This window comes from Vulpes vulpes, chromosome 2 (assembly GCF_048418805.1).
Source record: "Vulpes vulpes isolate BD-2025 chromosome 2, VulVul3, whole genome shotgun sequence".
Classification (NCBI taxonomy): domain Eukaryota; kingdom Metazoa; phylum Chordata; class Mammalia; order Carnivora; family Canidae; genus Vulpes; species Vulpes vulpes.
In genome coordinates, this window is record NC_132781.1 from 13,654,197 (window position 1) to 13,674,627 (window position 20,431).

The 20,431-nt window shown below is 41.7% G+C and overlaps 1 protein-coding gene and 1 long non-coding RNA gene across 2 annotated transcripts in view; one reads left to right on the forward strand and one right to left on the reverse strand.

Annotated features, from left to right (window-relative positions):
- Positions 1 to 20,431, forward strand: part of PITPNC1 (phosphatidylinositol transfer protein cytoplasmic 1) — a 264,181-nt gene that overhangs the window by 177,205 nt on the left and 66,545 nt on the right. The window lies entirely within an intron of this gene.
- LOC140597708 (uncharacterized) lies at positions 1,130 to 19,197 on the reverse strand. Its single transcript, XR_011999563.1, has 4 exons — positions 19,069 to 19,197; positions 12,119 to 12,191; positions 3,458 to 3,582; positions 1,130 to 3,355 (listed from the first exon to the last, which is right to left on the reverse strand). It is a non-coding gene; the product is annotated as an uncharacterized lncRNA (long non-coding RNA).

The following is a 20,431-nucleotide window of genomic DNA, read 5'->3' on the forward strand; positions in this document are numbered from 1 at the left end:
TTCCTAGTTTTCAGACCCATACTTTAGTATTAGTATTGCTGAGATCCATCTTCTGACCTGGCTTTTACCCCAGCCTATTTCCACTGGGGCAATGTCATTTTGAATCCCTTCCCATTAGGAGTGGATGTTTTGACCAGTCAAGAGCCTCACCCTGAGATTGGGCTCTGGGTTCCATTGGGACCTACTGAGGGAAGAGCCTGGATCTAGAAGCTGCAGAGCTTCACTTATTAATTTCGACTTCACTTACAATGTTGTGCATTTGTGAAGAATGATGAAGACTGAGACTGTGTCAAAATGGTCTAGAGAGCATTTCTTGACAAGATGACCCCTTTTGGGGCCTTCATGGAGCCAAGGGAATGCAAAGCAGGATGCAGGGGGTTGTGGGGGTGCCTAACTGCCATGAGGCAAGGTCTAAGGACTCACAAACATCATCAACTTGAAATCCTTTTTTCAGGTGAGAACAGTCCCTGAGAAGAACTAAGAAACCCTTTAGAGAGTGTTAGCCAGGCCTAACTAACACTGTGGTTCTTTGTGTCGACATCTTCTAGAAGTCTTTTCTAAAGATTTATATCTAGAAGGTACAGGTGTCTTTGTGGGGAAGACAGGTTGTCCCTTTCAAGGTGGAGTCTGCCTGGACAGAGCTAGAGTGGTTCCCAAGGGGCATCATTCAACTATATTTCACACCAGCTTGGTGTGGGAGGACACTCATTCCTTCACGTGGTATTCAGCAACGGCATATCAAGCACCTTCTCTTCTGAGTATGAGTATGTATGAGTTGCATGCATGGTATTAAAAATGCAGACTCATTTCTCAAACTTTAGGTACTCATAGCTTAGCTGGAGGAAAAACCAACATAATAAATGAAAACATAATCACAATCATGGGCTTCCCTTCCTTCAGTGTAGAGATGCCACTGCTAAACCCTCAGAGTTGGAAAGAGCTTAAAAAGCAGCATTCAATCATGACCCCTTACAGTAGACCCCCTCCCCTTCGCTGTTGGGGGTACATTCCAAGACCTCCAGTGGATGCCTGAAACTGCAGACAATACCAAACCGCATATATACCTGTTTTTTCCTATATGTACATACCTATTATAAATTTTAATTTATAAATGAGGCTCAAATAAGAGTTTTTTTTTTAAAGATTTTATTTATTCATGAGAACAGAGAGATAGAGAGAGGCAGAGACACAGGCAGAGGGAGAACCAGGCTCCATGCAGGAAGCCCGACTTGGGACTCGATCCCAGGTCTCCAGGATCACGCCCTGGGTGGAAGGCGGTGCTAAACCACTGAGCCACCCGGGCTGCCCCAAATAAGAGATTAACAGCAACAATCAAGCAGAACAATCATAACAATATTCTGTAGTAAAAATTATATGCATGTGATCTCTCTCACTCTCTCAAAATATCTTACTGTACTGTATTCACCTTTCTTGTGATGATGTGAGATGATAAAATGCCTACGTGATGAGATGAAGTGTGGTGAATGATGTAAACTTAGTGACGTACCATTGGGCTGCTAGTGACCTTTTGACTTAAGGTCAGAAGGAGGTTCATCCGCTTCCTGACCACAGTTGACCACATGTAACTCAATCTGTGGAAAGCAACGTGTGGATAAGAGAATATTACTGTATTTTCAGGGACTGACTTGGCTTGTACCTGGTCACTTCAGCTTCTTGAACTAAGCTAAAAAGCCTGGAGTTAGTTTATCAAGGATTGGGAAACTACTTTTTTTTGTAAATAAAGTTTCATTGGAACATAACCACACTCGTTTGTATATTATCTAGGCTGCCTTCATACTACAACAGCAGAGTTGTGTATTTGCAACAGAGCTCATCTGGCCCATAAAACCTAAACTATTTACTCTCTGAAAAAAGTTTGCTAACCCCTTATTGGAGAGACTCAAATCAGAACACTGCCCACCAGATCTCAGAATTTGACCCACTGGATACATCTCACCAGTTGTCCCCACTGAATGCCTTCTTCAGAATTCCTAGAGGTTTCAAGAGGAGAGAAGGCAAATGGCTGGGGTACTCTCCCCAGGAAGTTCAGGATCCTCTGATGGTTAGTGTCCTTTGATGGTAATTTGATGGTTGGTAATCTCAAGGGAAGTGTTTAGGACCATATCCTTGTCAACAGCCTGATAGAAGAGGTGCTTTGGTGGCCAACCACATTAAAACTTCAATGTCTAAAATAATGTTACATCATACTTAAACTTGAACCCTTGTAAAATAATTAGTACAGTTATTAAAACTTGGGAAATGCAAAAGAGCACCCCCAATAAAGAAAGGAAAAACCAAGTTTTTCTATAATTCAGTTTACTGCTGATAGTACTTCATGTTCATGTACTAGATCATAACAAATCTATTTTTTAGCCAATTCCCCCCAAATTGAATCACACAGTATGCTGTTTTTGACATGTCAAAGTATCCTTCCCTGTATGACTTAAATGGCTGCACTGTATTCCATACTTACATATACTTCTTTAAACAATTTTTGGACACATGGTATTGAAATGGGCTTGACCCTTTTGACGTTCTGATTTAGCTGAGGACTGTCAGGAAAAGCCTGATACAGAACAGACGTGCCTGAACTGCGTTAACCAGCACAATCGGAAAACATGGCATGGGGAATGTTTTCAAATGTCTTCTAGCCTTTATAAACACAGGTCCTTGCTTTCTCGTCTCTGTGGTTCTGTCCTCATGAGTAGGTAAAACCTGCTCCATTTGTTGAGGTGTGAGGGGATGTACCAGCCCACCATGGTCTTTAGAGGTTGATAGGACCAGCGTGACCTTCTAATTTATTCTCTCTGTGCAATTCAACTAGTCAAGAAAAATGTGCATGGTTGTCATTTTATTATCTCATAGCCCTTTGTGGCAGGTGCTAAGTTCCTTTCACTACTCCTGTAGAACCTTAAAATCCCAGGTTAGCCACCTGAAAGTCAGGACCCATGTTTGGGATTGGCATTCTCTGTGCTCTCTGAGACTTAGTCCAGCCCCACAAGAGAAGTGCTGAGCCCCTGGGCACTTGTATGCAGTGCTTGTCAACACAATTTGCTTCCTCTGGGAGAAATGCCAGCTACTGTCCCCTGTATTGCCTCCTTCTCCCCAGCTTGCTGACTCTGAGACTGCCCATGGGGGCCTGCACCCTATCTCTCTGTCATGGCACCCAATTTGTCCAAGTTCCCATGCTAGCCCCTGCCTGGCTCCACTCCATGGATCCCCAGGTCTTGCTTCAGAGGCCACTGGGCCAGACGGACCAGCCCTGGCTTGATTAGACTTCTTTGCCAATTTGCCTTCCTCCAATTTCCATATTCAACAGCAGCTGTTGGATCACCCAGCTGCTTCAAGGTTGGGCCTGGGGAGACAGAAAAGGAAAACCTCATTGGTTTTCATTCACATGTCTTAATGCTTCAAAATCAGAACATGGTAAATATATATTTATTGTAATAATACTCACTTTAATTATTAAAAGATAACTTTATCCAGGAGTTCAGCACCAGAGCCTTAAGCAGATGGCATGTGCCAGCATGCTCTTTTTCTGTCCAGGGAGTAGTGTAGAGTTGTCGGTGGGAGGCAGAGTTGCTAGAGAAAATAGTGCAGTAGTGGGTATTTCTCTGGTCTCTCTGCTTTGCCAAATTATTTAATAAACTCAGCTTATTTCTTTGCATTTTCTGGGTGTATCGTCTTATCATTCAGCTAGCATCCTTCATACTGTTATCTGCACCCTGTTTCTTCCCCTACCTGCCAAAAACTTAATGAAATTTGATGACGGACGATAAGAAGCAATAATTAAATTGAAAGACGCTAGTGATAATCATATTGATTAGTGATTGAATAGAGTACATGTTGTTATCCCATTATCAATTACCATACAAGTAATTTTTTTTACATGACCCAATATCTAGTAAAAAAAAAAAAAAAGTAGTGGGATGACTAGCTATAAATATCTTCTTGTTAAAATAAAACTCGTATATTTATGATTGTGAAAACCTGTGAGTTGTGATTACAGCAACCAGGACACAGTGGGAAGGTTGTCTTAAATCGAAGCCCATTTATTCTATGCACATAATAATGAGAATTATTTAGGTTTTAATTAATGCTGGGGAGGATGGCACCAGGCCAAAGTAGGGTTCTGTTGTTTGTCCAAGGCCATGACTCTAGATCTGGGAGAGAAGGTGCTTCGCACACGTGTGACAGCTGCTGCTGGGTTACTGTGGCTCAGTGGGCTTAAAGGGAGCGACTTGCCTTTATTTCCTCTTCCAAACAAAGTCAGTACCATTGAGAGCAGTGGCTCTCAACCTTGGCTGCACATTGGACTTAAACCTGAGAGATTTTCACAACTGCTCATAGCTGAGTTCCATCCTCTGAGATTCTGATTTAATTGGTCCTGGGTGCAGACTGGTCTAAATCAGCCAGCCAGAACATAAGAAGACTAGAACGTTTTGCTTCTAAGAATGCCAAATTCTCCAATTAGGAGTGTCTGCAATTTTAGAGAGTCCATCCTCCAATTAATGGAGGGGAGAGGCAACCCAGTGCCCATTCGAGAATTGAGACCAATGGTTCTCAATGGTGGCCACATAGTGAAGTCACCTAGGAGGCCTTTAGCCCTCACTGATGCCACTGTCTCATCCCCCAGGGGTTTTTTTTCCCCCAGGGTTCTGATTTCATTTGTCAGGGGTCGGGTCCAAGCATTGGGATTTGTAAAGCTCCTTGGGGTGAAATTAGGGGTGTCCAGGCTGAGAAGTCTAGATTTTATTTATTTTTTGAATATTTTATTCACTTATTCATGAGAGACATAGGCAGAGGGAGAAGCAGGCTCCCAATGCAGAACTCAATCCCAGGACCCCGGGATCACGGCCTGAGCCAAAGGCAGATGCTCAATCACTGAGCCACCCAGATGCCTGAGAAGTTTAGATTTTAAAGGAAATATAAACGCTTTTTTTTTTAAGATTTTATTTATTTATTCATAGACAGAGAGAGAGAGGCAGAGACACAGGCAGAGGGAGAAGCAGGCATCATACAGAGAGCCTGACATGGGACTCGATCCAGGGTCTCCAGGATCACACCCTGGGCGGCAGGCAGCGCTAAACCGCTGCGCCACCGGGGCTGCCCATAAATGCTGTTTAAAAGCAACTGTGAACACTTAGGAAATCAGGGTCTCCCAATTCTTCACTTCTTCATACCCCTCAAAACAGAATAGTTTACAAAAAGCATGTTTATATAACCACCAGCACCACCTACACACACAATAAGAGGGCCTTAGGGCACCGTATTTATTCTTGTTTGGCCATTATTCCTCAGCAACAAAACTCCTCTTATTGGATGGAAAGAATGTCCAGCTTAGTTCTTGGAAGTATGATTTTGTGTCCTTCACAGAGCTCTCCTTGGAGGTTCCCTAAAAGTGGTATATGGATCTCTTTAGTTTCTAGTTCAGCTCTGTTGTAATCAAAGAACACAAAGTCATTCTTTGGGAAACAAAAAGATCAGTATTGAGATCCCAGATACGTGACCTTAGGCAGTGATTTGTTTATCAAAAAAGTAGAGAAAATTATGCTTGCATCATAGCACGGAGGATTCAGACAGGTTAATTTACCTAGAAACACTTCATAAACTGTAACATGCTATGACAATATTAGGTGCTTCTGTTACAGTCATACCTTGGGATTAACTGTGTTGACTATTTCCTAACGAGACTCTGCTTTTGTCTGAATTGCCAATAAGCCATTTCTTGTTCAACAAATGTTGAGTACTAATGTGCCAGGCATTTTAAGAATCATTGAGGATCCAACAATAAGACAGACAAAGCATCCACTACTCCTGGAGTGGGGGAAAGCTGATAATTAGCAAGTAAACAACTCCAGCTGTAGTAAATGCAAAGAAGGCATGAAGTAGGGTGGAGGGGGCGCTGGGCTTGAAGCCAAGTGGTCAAAAATTGCCTCTCAGAAGAGGTGACAGGTCCAGGGCAGATGTGAGCCTGGAAGGAGCCAACCATCTGTAGGGCTGTCTAGGAAAGGAGATTGTTAGGGACTGAATTGCATCCTCCTAGAATCCCATATGTTGAAGTACCTCAGAATGTCACTGTATTTGAAGCTAAGGCTCTGAGGAGGTAATTAAGTTAAATGAGGCCATTGAGGTGGGCCTTGGACACACAAACTAGGATGTAAGGAGCCAGTAAGCTCAGAGGAAAGATGAGGGCAGAAGACCGTGTGAAAACACAGTAAAAAGATGGCCACCTGCATGCCAAGGGGAGACGCCTCAGAACAAACTAAACTGCCAACACCTTGATTGTGGACTTTTAGCCTCCAGACTGTGAGAAAATAGGATTATGTTGTTTAAGCCATTCAATCTGTGGTATTTGGTTATGGCAGCCCTAGCAAGCTAATACAGGGACGATAAACATCAAGGTCCCAGCTCCTGACATGGCCTGGCACATTCCAGAAGACCAGTGGCCAGAGGATTAGATAGTAGGAAATGAGCTGTTTTTGTTTTTGTTTTTTTTTTTAAGTATCAGGGGCGCCTGGCTGGCTCAGTAGGAAGAGATTGTGACTCTTGATCTTGGGGTCATGAGTTCGAGCCTTATGTTGGGATTACTTAAATAAACTTAAAAAAATAAAGTATTGGAAGCGAGATTACGTAAGATCTATGAGCCCATGGCAAAGAGTTTGGATTTGAGTACAGTGGGAAGTTATGCAAGGATTTTAAACAAAGGCAAAATACGATATTTATGGGGTTTTAAAATAAACTTTTTGGTTTGGAATATCTTAAATTTACACTAAAGTTGCAAAGATAGTACAGGGAGTTCGCATATACCCTTTACCCAGCTTCCCCTAGCATTAACATCTTATAAAACCCTGTTACATTTCTCAAAACCCACGGACTTGGTTCAGATTTCACCAGATTTTCCCACCAATGTCCTTTTGCTGTTCTAGAATCCAGTTTAAAAGACCATGTTGCTTTACGTCATTTCTGTTTTTAAATGTTTGCTCTGGCCATTCTATGGAGAATAGGTGGTAAGAGAGCAAGACTGGAAGCTGGGAGTTCAGTTGGCAGTGACTGCAATAATCCAGACCAACGATAATAATGGTAGCTTGGGCTGGAGAGATGACAGTGGGTAAAGAGAGCAAGGATAGATGTATTTTGGAAACAGACTCACTTTCCATTGGACTTGATGCACAAGAGGGGGGCAAAATAAGTATAATCTCAGGATATCCAGCTTTATCTACCAACCCTGATTGCATAGTGAGGAACAGTGAAGGGAATCGAGGTCCACTTGAGACACAATCAGTTTGAGGTGCCATTGAGACTTACCAGTGGAAGCAGCAGGTAAGGAGCTGGATATATGAATCTGGAGTTCAGAAAGAGGTGTAGGGCATGATTCAGAGAAAGAAATGAGGCAGGTTATCTAGGGAGAGAAGTGACAGCAAAAAGAAAGTTCTGGTGCTCCAGGATGGAGAGCACCCTGATCCTGAGAAGGATCTTCCCTTCCCATGGCTTTCAAGTCCAGCTTCTGATTATTATCTTTTCTAAGACTCATTTCCCAGGCAGTTGGGTGGCTTAATCGGTGGAGCAAGCAACTCTTGATCTTGGGATTGTGAGTTTGATCCTTACATTGGGGAGGGGAAATCTAGTTTCTTCTCCTGGGCGGGTGCCTTCTTTGGATGAATTGAGTAAACATTTCAATCCTTTGACTTTGCCTAACTTGCATTGCATGGGAAAGTTAGCCAGAAAAATTCTCCTCATGGCCACAAAGACCTTACATTGAAAGTTACCAACTGACAGAGAGGAAATTTTATCATAAGAACTCTGCTTATGGAGGAGTTCTTATTATAATAGTCATCATGAAGTTTGTTTCATTATTAGTATTACTTTTGCATCTTTAACATTAAGAGGGCAACGTGGATGGATTTATTTACAGATTTCAAAGTTTGTTAAAATTAATTTGTAAAGTAGGGTGGCTGTGAGAACTGTAGAATCCCTATTTACAGGTCTCTGAAGCTGATTATCTTTTCCTCAAATGGCTTCTCATTGAGGTTTGTAGAAAGAAAAAAGCATTTGCTGTATTTTTAGATGTGATCTCTGATGTCTTCAACTTTTATGGTTCTGTTTTTAACCTTATATTATTATAACCAGCCACCTACAAAATCTGCAATTTTCTCTAATAAATCAGTACATGCTAAAAAGAAGGTTGCACAAAACACCCCCATTTGCTATTTCGAAGGATTATTATCCACTTTGGTTCATGAAGTGGAAAGTCAACGTCCTTGCTCCCTCGGTGTCTAATAGTATCATTTTGAGGACAATGGGAAACAGATCATGTTTGATTCCTTAAGATGGTGCCTTTGCTATTTGTGGTACAATTTGTGATCTGAGAGCTGGATGTAAAAGACATGTGAGCAAAAGCAGCATCTATCCAACAGCTTTCTGATTCTCAAGTTATATAGTCAGAATGCAGGCTATATTAATAGATATAGCATAAAGCAGTATTTGCTTTTTATCTGGGCTTGATTCGTTGACACTGTGGTAAATCCAGAAAGGCTTGGCTGTTAGTAGTAAGGATTAGGAAGACCATTAACCAAACTGGTGAGAAGCAGCATCATTAAAGGGACAAGGCTGAATCATGGTTGGGAAACCAGAAATCAGGGCTAGGAATGCAGTGCCAACTATCAAGGTGTAGGTGACCATTTTACAGCTATTACAGTAATAATTGGCTCAAGCAAGAGTCATCAATGGATGCTAAAACCATTGGATGAAACAGTATTGGGGAACAGGAATTCACACTGTCTCAAAGAATCACCCCAGAAATTATGTATTAATTGCAAACAGTAGAAAAATCTAGTGGATACCATCAAGGAGGCAAATTTTGCACCACCAGGAACAGGACACACTGATGTAATGTGCTTCCATTGTGACACACGGAGAACACAACATCCTGGTGGATTATCCTTGCCAAAAGTTTTTAACCTGAATCAATCAGAAGAAAACAATCAGACAAATCCAAATTGAAAGACGTTCTACAAAACAACTAGCCAAAACTTTTTAAAGGAACATGTCATGAACTTAGGGAACTGCCCTAGATTTAAGACTAAAGTATAATTCAACTACTAAATTTAAAGCCCACATCACTGATTAGATTCTGAATTAAGGGGGGTGGGCCAGTGCAGAGGACAAGACATTGGGACATTTGGGAAAATTTAAATCTGGACCTATATATTAGGTAATAATATGGTACGTATTAAGGTAATATTAAATTTCTTGCCTGTGATCTTTACATTACGTATCTTTGTTCCTGGAAGATATATGCTGACATATTTAAGAATGAAGTATCATGCAATGTATCTTACTCTCACATGGCATAGCCAAAAACAAAATTTTATTTATATATGTAGGTTTTTTTCTTTAAAAAAGGCTTATAGGGCAGCCCCGGTGGCTTAGCAGTTTAGCGCTGCCTTCAGCCCAGAGTGTGACGTCAGGTTCCCAGCATGGAGCCTGCTTCTCCCTCTGTCTGTGTCTCTGCCTCTCTCTCTCTCTCTCTCTATGCCTCTCATGAATAAATAAATAAAATCTTGAGAAAAATTAATTAATTAATTTAAAAGGCTTATAAAAATTGAGGAACTATGCACACGTTGCAATGAGATGTCAAATAACTTACTCAAGGTTACACAACAAATCTATTGTTTTTCTTTTTTTGTAGCCATGAAGCAGAAGGTTTTAGTCCTCTTTCCAGTGATATCCTTTTCTTTTGTAAGATTTTTTTTTTAATTTTTTTATTATTTGAGAGAGAGAGTGAGAGCATGAGCAGGGGGAGGTGCTGGGGGACAAGCAGACCCCCTGCTAAGCAAGGAGCCCTAGGTGGGGCTCAATCCCAGGACTCTGGGAATTATGACTTGAGCCGAAGGCAGACAGTTAACTGGCTGAGTCACCCAGGCACCCCATTTTCCAGTGATATCCTGATTTTGTTAATGAAACAGGAAAGAATTTAGTGTAATCATAACTATTATAAGCATTAACATCGATTCTGTTCACTTAAAAGATGTTTATGAATTAAAGATCTTTTTGAATTGCAGAAACCCTAGGTTCCTTCTGAGTAATTTCACACTATGGGATGTCTCCTGAAGTTTTGAAAAGGCAGATGGAGATGATGGAGACTAGCCTTCTAAGTGTGCCCTTCTGCTAAGGGTTAGAGCCCAGGCTGTGTGCCTCTCTGGATGTTTGTATACTACCATATTTGTGCCTCTCTCCCTACATTACTTGTCAGGCTACATAGTAATTGCTCATGTAATCATCTCTCTCACCAAATGCATTTACAGCTGTATGAGGTCAAATACCATGGTTAATACCAACACACCTTTAAGGAACAATTTAACTTTTATAGACTCAAAAAACACATAACAAAGGCCTGAATAAATGATAAATACTCCATGTTCCTGGATGGGAAAACTAAATACAATAAAGAATTAGCCATTTTTAAATTATTTTCCAAATTAAATGTAATTCCATTCAAAATCCCAACAGGATTGTCATAAATTGATTGTAAAACTAAAATGAGGAATAAAAGTCCAAAATAGCCAGAAGAAATTTCAAACAATGAACAAGGAGGGGAGAGGCACATGGGTGGCTCAGTCAGTTAAGCATCTGACTCTTGATTTCAGCTCAGGTCATAATCTCAGGGTCATGAGATTGAGCCCCACCTCTGCACACTGGGCATGGAGCCTTCTTAAGATTTTCTCTCTCCCTTTCTCTCTACCCTTACAATCCCCACCACACTAGCGCTTTCTCTTTCTAAAAAAAAAAGAAAGAAAGAAAGAAAGAAAGAAAGAAAGAAAGAAAGAAAGAAAAAGAACAAGGAGAAGAGATTCATCCCACCAGATAACAAAACCGTATTACAAGAGTAGTGGTGTTGGCATAAAGACAGAAGTAGGGGGGCACTTGATGGGATGAGCACTGGGTGTTATTCTATATGTTGGCAAATTGAATACCAATAAAAAATAAATTAAAAAAAGACAGAGTAGATATAAGCTGATAATGGGAGTTTGATACATGGTAGATAAAGCATCTCAAATGAATAGGGAGAAAGGACATTGGATGATTTTCTCAGAAAATAACTTTTGAGTCAACTGACATTTCAAATAGAAAAATAAAGTATTAGATCCCTACCTCACTCCGTATTAAAAAATAAGCTCCAGAAGGAGTTTAGAAACCTAAGTGTGATAACCATTAAAGTCATTTAAGTATATTTTGCTTATGGATACATTTACATATTGTATAAAATATAAATTTTGTCAAAATAGGGACCAAGTTCATAAGAAATTTACAATAACTGCCAGCCTGGAGTAGAGGAGGAAGGGATTTTAACTTTAAATGCGACAATTTCTTTAGAAAAGAAAGAAAGGGGATCCCTGGGTGGCTCAGTGGTTTAGCGCCTGCCTTTGGCCCAGGGTGCGATCCTGGAGTCCTGGGATCAAGTCCCACATCAGGCTCCTGGCATGGAGCCTGCTTCTCCCTCCTCCTGTGTCTCTGCCTCTCTCTCTCTCTCTCTCTCTCTCTCTCTCTGTCTATCATAAATAATAAATAAAAAAATATTTAAAAAAAATAAATAAAAATAAAAAAGAAAAAGAAGGGGCAGAATGAGAATCAAATGTGACAAAATGTTTACATGTGTTCATTTTGAGTGGTGGGTAGTAGCTGTTTGTCACATGATCCTCTGTATCTTTCTGGATGTTGAGTATCTTGAGTTTTGAAAAAAAAAATATTCATCCAACTCTTCTGTTCCACGAAACTCAAACCTATCCTGTTTTCTGTGATCCATTTTCAGTTCCTGTCACTTTGCAGTTGTTTCCCAAATGTTTGGCTTTCTCCCCCCACGTAAGAAACCTAATTATGGGAAAACAGTGCACTACACTTAAAAATAAGGCACACCATTCCTGTTTATTTACCTAGAATTTTGTGTTTATGTTTGTTGAGCCCAGTTGTTGGCACCTCAGTAAATGGATTACTTACAACAGATGGTGGCCAACCAGCTTTGGGTCTTGGAGCATCAAGGATGAGGACACTCTAGGAATCTACCCAAAGCTAGCAGCTGACCAGTCCCATGATGATGTACTAGATTCAGAGAACTCACCTTGAACCAACAGGGTGTAGAGCAGGGCTCAGACACTCAATGATAATGGGTCTTCGATGTTCTGAATCCTCAGCTGTTAAAAGGGGAACATGACACCCACTTCAGGAGGTTATTGGGGGGATTTGATGAGAGGATGCATGTCAGATACTTCATAAACAGTGGTTCTTATTTCCTATTTTACTTCAGCTACGTATGCTTCATGAAAACCACTTCAGAGTTAGACTCCCAGAGATCTGCAGGCAGAGAAGTTGAGTTCTTTCAGAGGAAAGGTGCTGTGTTCTCATATTTTCAATGTCTGCAGTCTCTTCTCCCTTTCCACTATCCAGAAGGGGGTTCCTGACACATAAGCTGAAAAGACACACGTCCCTGGGAGATTTTAAGTTCACTTTTCCAAGATGGAGGAGGGAGTGATCACAAACTGGAGCCCTCAACCCTCTGTCTCAGGGCCTTCTGGCTGGAAGTTGGGAATTCTGGTTTTCGGGACCAGTCCTAACTTTGGTTCTTCCTCACCCATAGGAATCTTGATGGGCCTATCTGGGCTCTCAGAGGTGACAGATGCCAGTCCCGTTGTTCCCAAATGGTCATTGGCAGGATGGAGGCAGAATGATGGAGGGATGCAGACTGTGGGCACTGAAGTCCGACCATTTGGGTTTGATTCCTGGGTCAGCCGCTTAGCTGGTTAAGGCATTTTACTTCACCTCAGTGTGACCCATAAACAAGTTTAACAATAGTTCCTACTTGGGGCAGCCTGGGTGGCTCAGCAGTTTGGTGCTGCCTTCAGCCCAAGTCATGATCCTGGAGTCCTGGGATCGAGTCCCATGTCGGGCTCCCTGCATGGAGCCTGCTTCTCCCTCTGCCTATGTCTCTGCCCCCCTCTCTCTCTCTCCGTGTCTCTCATGAATAAATAAATAAAATCTTTAAAAAAATAATAGTTCCTACTCATTGAGTACAGGTGAAGGTTAAATGTGTTAGTCATAAAAAGTACTAAGAGTAGTGCTTGGTACACATAGTAGGTTTTCAACATGTTAGCTGTAACTGGCATTTCCATATCTCATCAAGTCTACGGTTGCCATTGATTTTTACTTTTTAACAACCCTAAAAAACAAAATGTGTATTGGAGTTGATGGCATTGTGCAATTATAAATGGTAGCTTGTGTGTGTGTGTGTGTGTGTGTGTGTGTGTGTGTGCTGTAAGTGGTAATGTCTTCGAATCAGTGTGAATTCAGCGTGAGCCCTCCTCCTGTACAGGATGTCGAGATGTCTGAATAGTGAATTTAAAGCACTGAATAATGTTTGCATGGGAAGTGTGAACATTGAACTGAATTCTGCCAAAGAGAAGTCATTGATTAATAAGCTATTCAGTTGTTCAGCCTGGAAGGTGGTGTGTTAACTTTTTCCAGGGCACTGCCTGGCTTCCTAGTGAAGCGAATGACTTGATAGAGCTCTGAAAAAGGAACAGGTGAATCTTCTCCACTCACGGGTTCAGAGCCATCATCTTTGTAAAATGGATTTCTCTCTAAAATCCCTGGATGTCATCTCGCTCATAAATAACTGCAAGGGGAAAGTCTCTGCGAGAATTTTAGTCTTTTTTTTTTTTTTTTAAATGGGGCAAGGGGATGATAGGGGGTGACCTTATGGAAAAGAAGTTAATGATTTCCAGTAGTCACAGCCTAAAAGCAATTTTTTCCCGTTGATTCACTGAGAGCGCTGCTTCCATGTACTCTACTTGTACACAGACTATGTGTTTTAACCAAGCAGCAGGTCAGCTGTTGCACACCAAATTCTGTACTTGATATTCTGAGACTAATAGCGATTCTAATACTAAGCTGTTAAATCATATTTAAATATATTTCCGCACTAATACCTATTGAAGTCCTGTTTATAGCCCATCAGACTTTACAGCCGTTTGGCACATAAACTTATCAAATATAAACTTCATGGAGCTGCTTCTGAAAATCTTCCATCTTGTTCCCAGCCCTTTAAAGAGCCGGTCATAAACACTTTTGGAATATGCAGACCATTATGAAGAGTAATTTTAATTTTCTTTAGCTATGCCAGTTAGATTAATAAATAGACATTGAAAAGCATGAATGAAATACTGTCACGGAGTAGACACTCAGGGGTGAAACCAAATAATAGACCATTTGGTGCTGAAATGTTTTATTATCACTCATACCTAGGTTCAGAGGAAATCAGAAATCTGTCATGAGGTTAAGTTTGTTATTAACTCAAATTCACCTTGGTTGGCATGCCAAAACTACAGTGAAATATTGAAATGAAATATGAAACATATTAAGGAAGGTCCTCAGGAATGAAGGACACTGGAAAGATTGATTTTTTTCTAGTAACTTAATTTTGATTTATGTATGAGGACTTGTTTTCAACACCCAGCTAAATTTGCTTAGAACCATCTGGGTCTCTTGAAATAGATGATGTTAAACCAGATCCACCAGTTGCACACATGCTATGCCTTTGTTGAGGGTTTTTGTAACTGTTTGAAATAGAAAACAATTTTGCTTAAAAAAAAAAATAGTAGTCATGTGATACTTAGGAGTGGCTTAATCTGCTTTGGTTAAGAGTTCATGTAACTGCATATTGCTTCCTCTTCCTAAGATTTGCTCTTTGTATTTGAAAACTCTTACTGTTGTAGAAGAATCTCCTCTCATATAGTTAAGGATAAAAATTAATTATTGACTTGATCTGGGTACAGATTTTTGGAAGTTATGGGGGTTTTTGTTAGGTTGGTTCTCCAGCTGCCCTGAAGATTGAATCTTCTGGTGCCCACTTTGTAAAGTTGCACCATGGGGTGTTGAGGAACAGAACGTACACTGGGTCAAAATTATCGTTAGTACTTGTACAAACAGGGGAGTGCAATGTAGAGGACTTTTTAAACTCTATATATTTTATCTTGTTCCAAGCCAATGCCCCTCAGATAACAGGTGTTTGGTTACACTTACAAAGTCAAGAAGTGGTTCTGTTGAGTGAAACCTTCAGGGACTTGAACAGGTTTCTCTTGCTGCAAAGTTGGGGTAATGTACTTGAAGAGTCCTACCTTGTCTCAAGGGCAGTCAGCACCAGCCTCAAAAGATGGAGGAGCTACAGCTGTTTTCAACAGACCTAGATTTTCCTTAATAAGTAAAGTTGGGTTATTCCCAACTGTCAAGAATGTAGAGTCTTCTGGTTGAAAGACTGTTCCTTTTTCCCAGAGGTGTAGTAAATTCGTATATTTGGAATATTCTTCCCCCTGGATTTTTCTTACCCCCCTTGGATCAGTTTTCTAAGTGATAAGGAACATTCTGAACCAAATAATTGTTAAAGCCACCTATATCACATTTCCTACAGTTGATAGGTGGTTAGTAAATACCAATTGTCTTCCTTGATCCCTTTGTCTTAACTTCCCAGTGGGAATCTGGGGAGTCCTTTTTTTTTTTTTGCACTGAAAGGAGGTTAGTTCATTGCAGGAGAAACTGTGTTGAGCATCTATTTAGTACCAGGAATTGTCAGTTTGGGGAGGCAGATCCTGTCATTGCAGCGTAATGTGCTATAAGGAACACAGGAGGGAGGGGATCCCTGGGTGGCTCAGCGGTTTGACGCCTGCCTTCGGTCCAGGGAGTGATCCTGGAGACCCGGGATTGAGTCCCACATCGGGCTCCCTGCATGGAGCCTGCTTCTTCCTCTGCCTGTGTCTCTGTCTCCCTCTCTGTGTCTCTCATGAATAAATAAATAAAATCTTAAAAAAAATTAAAAGAACACAGGAGGGAGAATGGGACTAGAAAGAAAGGATTGAATGCAGGGAGAGGCTAGTTGAGAAAACAGATTTGTGGTAGATCAGATGGGAAAGAACACAGGCCAAATCTTAACGAAAGCAGCAACAGCAGAAATAAGACCAGAGGGAATTAGGAAGACGGAGAAGCATGGGTGCTGAGTTAAATTTGGGAATGGGATGGGAAGACTGGCTCAGAGGCCTGAGATAATTCAGGTTTTTGCCTTGGGTAGGTGGTAGTGCCACAGGGAGGTGGCAGGATTTAACCCCAAGTCGTCTGGTTACCCTCTACTGCTTCCCTGAGGAGGACAGAGAGAAGCAGAAATAAGTCCAGACCTCATCACATTGTCATGAAACTCCAGAGTATCAGAGATTTTTAAAAAGCCATTAAAAGCTGCTTCAGAGGGAAGACAGATCACACAGAAAAGGATCGCCATAACCCTGATCATGGACTTCTAGTTAGCAACTATAGATGAGAAGTGAATGAAGGGCTATATTTAATAAGTGGACCCAGGGAAAGGCATGGAATACAAAACAGGAATGTGGGCTCATTGACTGATAAAATGTTGAAAACTCACCCTTGCCTGTGAAATAAATACTGAGTAGAAGGAGCCAGCAGGTGAGATTTTGGAAGTAGAAGAGTCTGCTTCCAGAAGGTAGAGGGAATGGTCTTCCTGAACCTCCCAGACAGGGAGGGAAAGATGGCCAGTGAGTCAGTGGCCTCATGACTCATGACCTCTTCTTTCTAGGAATGTGAAAAGAAAAGTCATCTACGGAAAAGGAAACACATAGAAAAAAAGGACTTAAAGAGGTTGATGAAAGTTCAAGATAACCTATATAGGAAATGATGAGGGAACCAACTCCAGAAGAGTAAGAGGATTTCTTGAAGCGTTTGGCAGCCTGGTGATTTGAGAAATTTTGAATGACTTAGCGCCACCAGCCTAAGTAATTGTGTCACTTTCCCGGCTGTGCTTTTCAGCCTGCGTCTAGGAGCAGAGGAAATGGTTGAGTTGATCCAAGATCTGCTTGCAGGGTGGGTTTAGCAGGGTGTGGAAAAATCCAGTGAGTAAGTCAAGGTCCTAACGAGTCTTGAGTGTAGTGGAAGGTCTTGGGGATTGGAGAGTTAGGCCAGGTCAAGGTGGAGGTGTCTGGGAGTGAGAATGAGGGGTGAAAGTTGAGGCTGAAGAAAGAGCAACCAGCGTTCTCAGATTTCAGAAGTGGAATAATTTCCAGGAGGTTTGAGACAATGTTGAGGGCTTAAAAGGAAGTGGGTAGGAAGGAGACTTAGAAGTGCAGGTCATCAGAGGATGAGCAGAAAGAGAATTAGGGGCCACCCCTGGTGGCTCAGTAGTTTAATGCCGCCCTCCGCCCAGGGCATGATCCTGGAGTCCCGGGATCGAGTCCCGCGTCAGGCTCCCTACATGGAGCCTGCTTCTCCCTCTGCCTGTGCCTCTGCCCCTTTCTCTCTCTCTCTTTCTCTCTCTGTGTATGTGTGTGTATGATTAAATAAATAAAATTTAAAAAAAAGAGAGAGAGAGAATTAGGCTCTGGAATTGGATGGATTGTCCACATGGACACCGACATCTCAAGTTCTGTAGGCATGAATTGGAGTAAAGCAGAACCATGGTTCCCTGGATCTGATTCAGTGAATTGAGGGACTCAAGTTTTCCATATCCGTGATCTGTAAGTAACACCCTTTGACAGTGAGGCATTTGTGGCTAGGCAGCATGAGCCTGGCAGGAGGAGTGCCAGTCATTCTATAAGTGACCACTAACCTCTAGGAATTGACTCCCAAGGAGTCTTTATAATCATTTTCTAGAAATGGATTGATTAATGATTCCGCACATGCTGCGTCTTCACTACTGAGCTCTATGTTCCAAGGGAGTCCACTTCCTCTCCATGCAGGCAATCCAGTTCATTCCACACAGTGCCAAACCACAGGGGCTGTGGGGTTTGCTGCATTGCAGACCTCGAGCCACCTCTTAACCAGAGCCAGGGGGTTCATTTGTTCAATCTGAGCAGTAATCACAGAATTCAATAGTTCTCTCACACCTTTTCCCCAGGTTCCAAAGTCCAGAATCTGAGCCACTTGCTGACTTGGGTGATGAAGGCAGGGCCCCATCTAATGGCCCTTTTGCAAAGTACAGAGGAGCAAGCAGGCTCTCCTTTGTCCCTCTTGTCAGTGGAAGGGAGGAAGAGGGGAAGAGGGTAAACCAGCTGTCCCCTGCTAGGAAGTGACTTCTTCAAGAGTGGGGAAGTAGTAGTGGTAACAGTCATATGGATGTTGGCAGGAATAGTTACTGAGCATGAGCCCAGCATCCTGCTAGCCTATCTATAGTCATGATCTTACTAAATGCTAACCACTATTATTATCCCCATTCTACAGCTAAGAACTGAGTCTTAATGAGAGCGAGTGGTCTGCCCATGATCAGAGCTAGCATCAGCCCTGAGACTTGATTCTAGGTCAGTCTGGCCTTGGAGCATAAGCTCTCGTATAACTAATATGCTATATTTGGCTCTAAAAATTGAATTATATGACTGTATGTGGAATCTGCTACCTGAGTTTTTAAAGCCTGGCTGAGGATTTAAATTTTATAGCGAGGCAAGGGAAACAGTCCCTCCCATGTTACAGGAGCAATGTCAAAAAAAAAAAAAAAAAAAAAAGAAGAAGAAGAAGAAGATTTTCCTCCTTCCAAGTTTTATAGGGCAGCAAATATTCCTGAAAGGAATTGTGGTTGTAATGATATCCTTTATGATCTTGTTTTTTCAAAAACTCTTTATTAGTAGGAATTTTCTCAGGGGTTTAGTGCCTTATAAAGCATGTTGATCAACTTTAGAATAGTCAGGAAAATGGCATTCCAAACGTGTCTTCAGTTTATATACATCCTCAAGTGCAGGTGAAGGACAGCTGGGTCATCTTGAGTCTGCCTCAAGTCAGATACCTGGAGACTAGATGGGTGGTAAGTTGGTGGCACATGCCAAGCGGGATGAAGATGATCAGATCCTGAGAAAAGAAGGATCTAGGTGGAAAACACCATGAGACTGGCCCCCAGAGATCCAAAGGCAAAGGAAATAAGTTAAAAATAAAACAGGGCTAATGATAAACTAAGGGCTCCTTGACAGGAGCAAAGTTGAAATGACAACTCTATTCCTAGAGCCCAACGTCCAAACAATTTATTTTTCCTACCTTTTGGTCCCAGTGTGCCTTTCTCAGCTGAGATCAAGTGCCAGAGGACGTCTCAAAATATCCACAGCCAAAACTACTCAGCATATCTTCCCATGTGGAAGGAAGGACAGCTCTGCAAAAGTCTTTGTCCTGAACTGTTTATGGATTTTCCACAGTCTGTGCAAGACTTTGGACACATGCCACCTGCCAACTGGCAGCTGCCACCCAGCCTGGGGATGACCTTGCCCCTGATGCAGGAGAGTCCTCATCAGATTTACTGTGACTTCCCCCTGTTTTATATACTCACCCTGACCTTTTCTTAATGGAGATTCTAGTTAAGAGAAATTGTGTTAATGGCTCATGTATTTCTGTCATCCTTCTAAATGATGTGAGTGCTATGGATGGGGTGCCTGGCTGGTTCAGTCAATAGAGCATGCAGCTCTTGATAGCAGGGGCGTGAGTTTGAGCCCCACATTGGGTGTAGAGATTACCTAAATGATGTGAGTGGTATCTAAAGGCACTACAGTATGTCCTTGAATTTGTTGTGGGCTGGGTCTGTGAGTCAGAATGGACAATAAAATAATAAGGAATGGGGGCACGTGGGTGACTCAGTAGTTGAGCGTCTACCTTTGGCTCAGGTTGTGATCCTGGGTCCTGGGATCAAGTCCCACATTGGGCTCTCTGCAAGGAGCTGCCTTCTCCCTCTGCCTAGGTCTCTGTGCCTCTCTCTGTGTCTTTCTTGAATAAATAAATAAAATCTTAAAAAAGAGAGCATATATTATCTCAGTTAACATTCAGCAAGCTTAAGGTGTGGCTACTCTTAGGCTCAGTTTGTAGATGAGGGCACTCCTCTTGAAAGATATTTAAATAAATTGCCCAAGGCCGCATAATTAACAACAGACAAAACTGAGGTCCCCAGGGTTTTAATTCTGTGTCCTTTGATCTTTCCACATTCCACTTCAGCTGCCAAGGAACAGGTCCTGTGGCCAGAGAATACCTCAGTGGGAAGCATCAGAGGTAGAAGATTCTCTGCCCTAAACTGGCTCTCTGTGAATTAATGGAACAATGAATGGGCCATGGGTGATAAATGAAAGAATTATTCAGTAGTTGGGTTGAAAAAGTCTTCAGTATGTAAACAAGTCTTACATAAGTTATGAAAAATGAGATTGAAAAAAATGAGACAGGAGAGTAAAGAGACAAAAATATTTTCATTTCATTATCAAGCCTTGAGGGAAAAACACTCTTTTCAAATACCTAATGTGGCATTTCTCTTAAAAAAAAAAAAAAAAAGTTAAGACCAGAGCCCCATTTTTACCCCAAACCCAAATGCAGATGTCTTCCAAGAGCTGCTTAGAGAATGAAGCATCTCACAGAAAATCAGCTT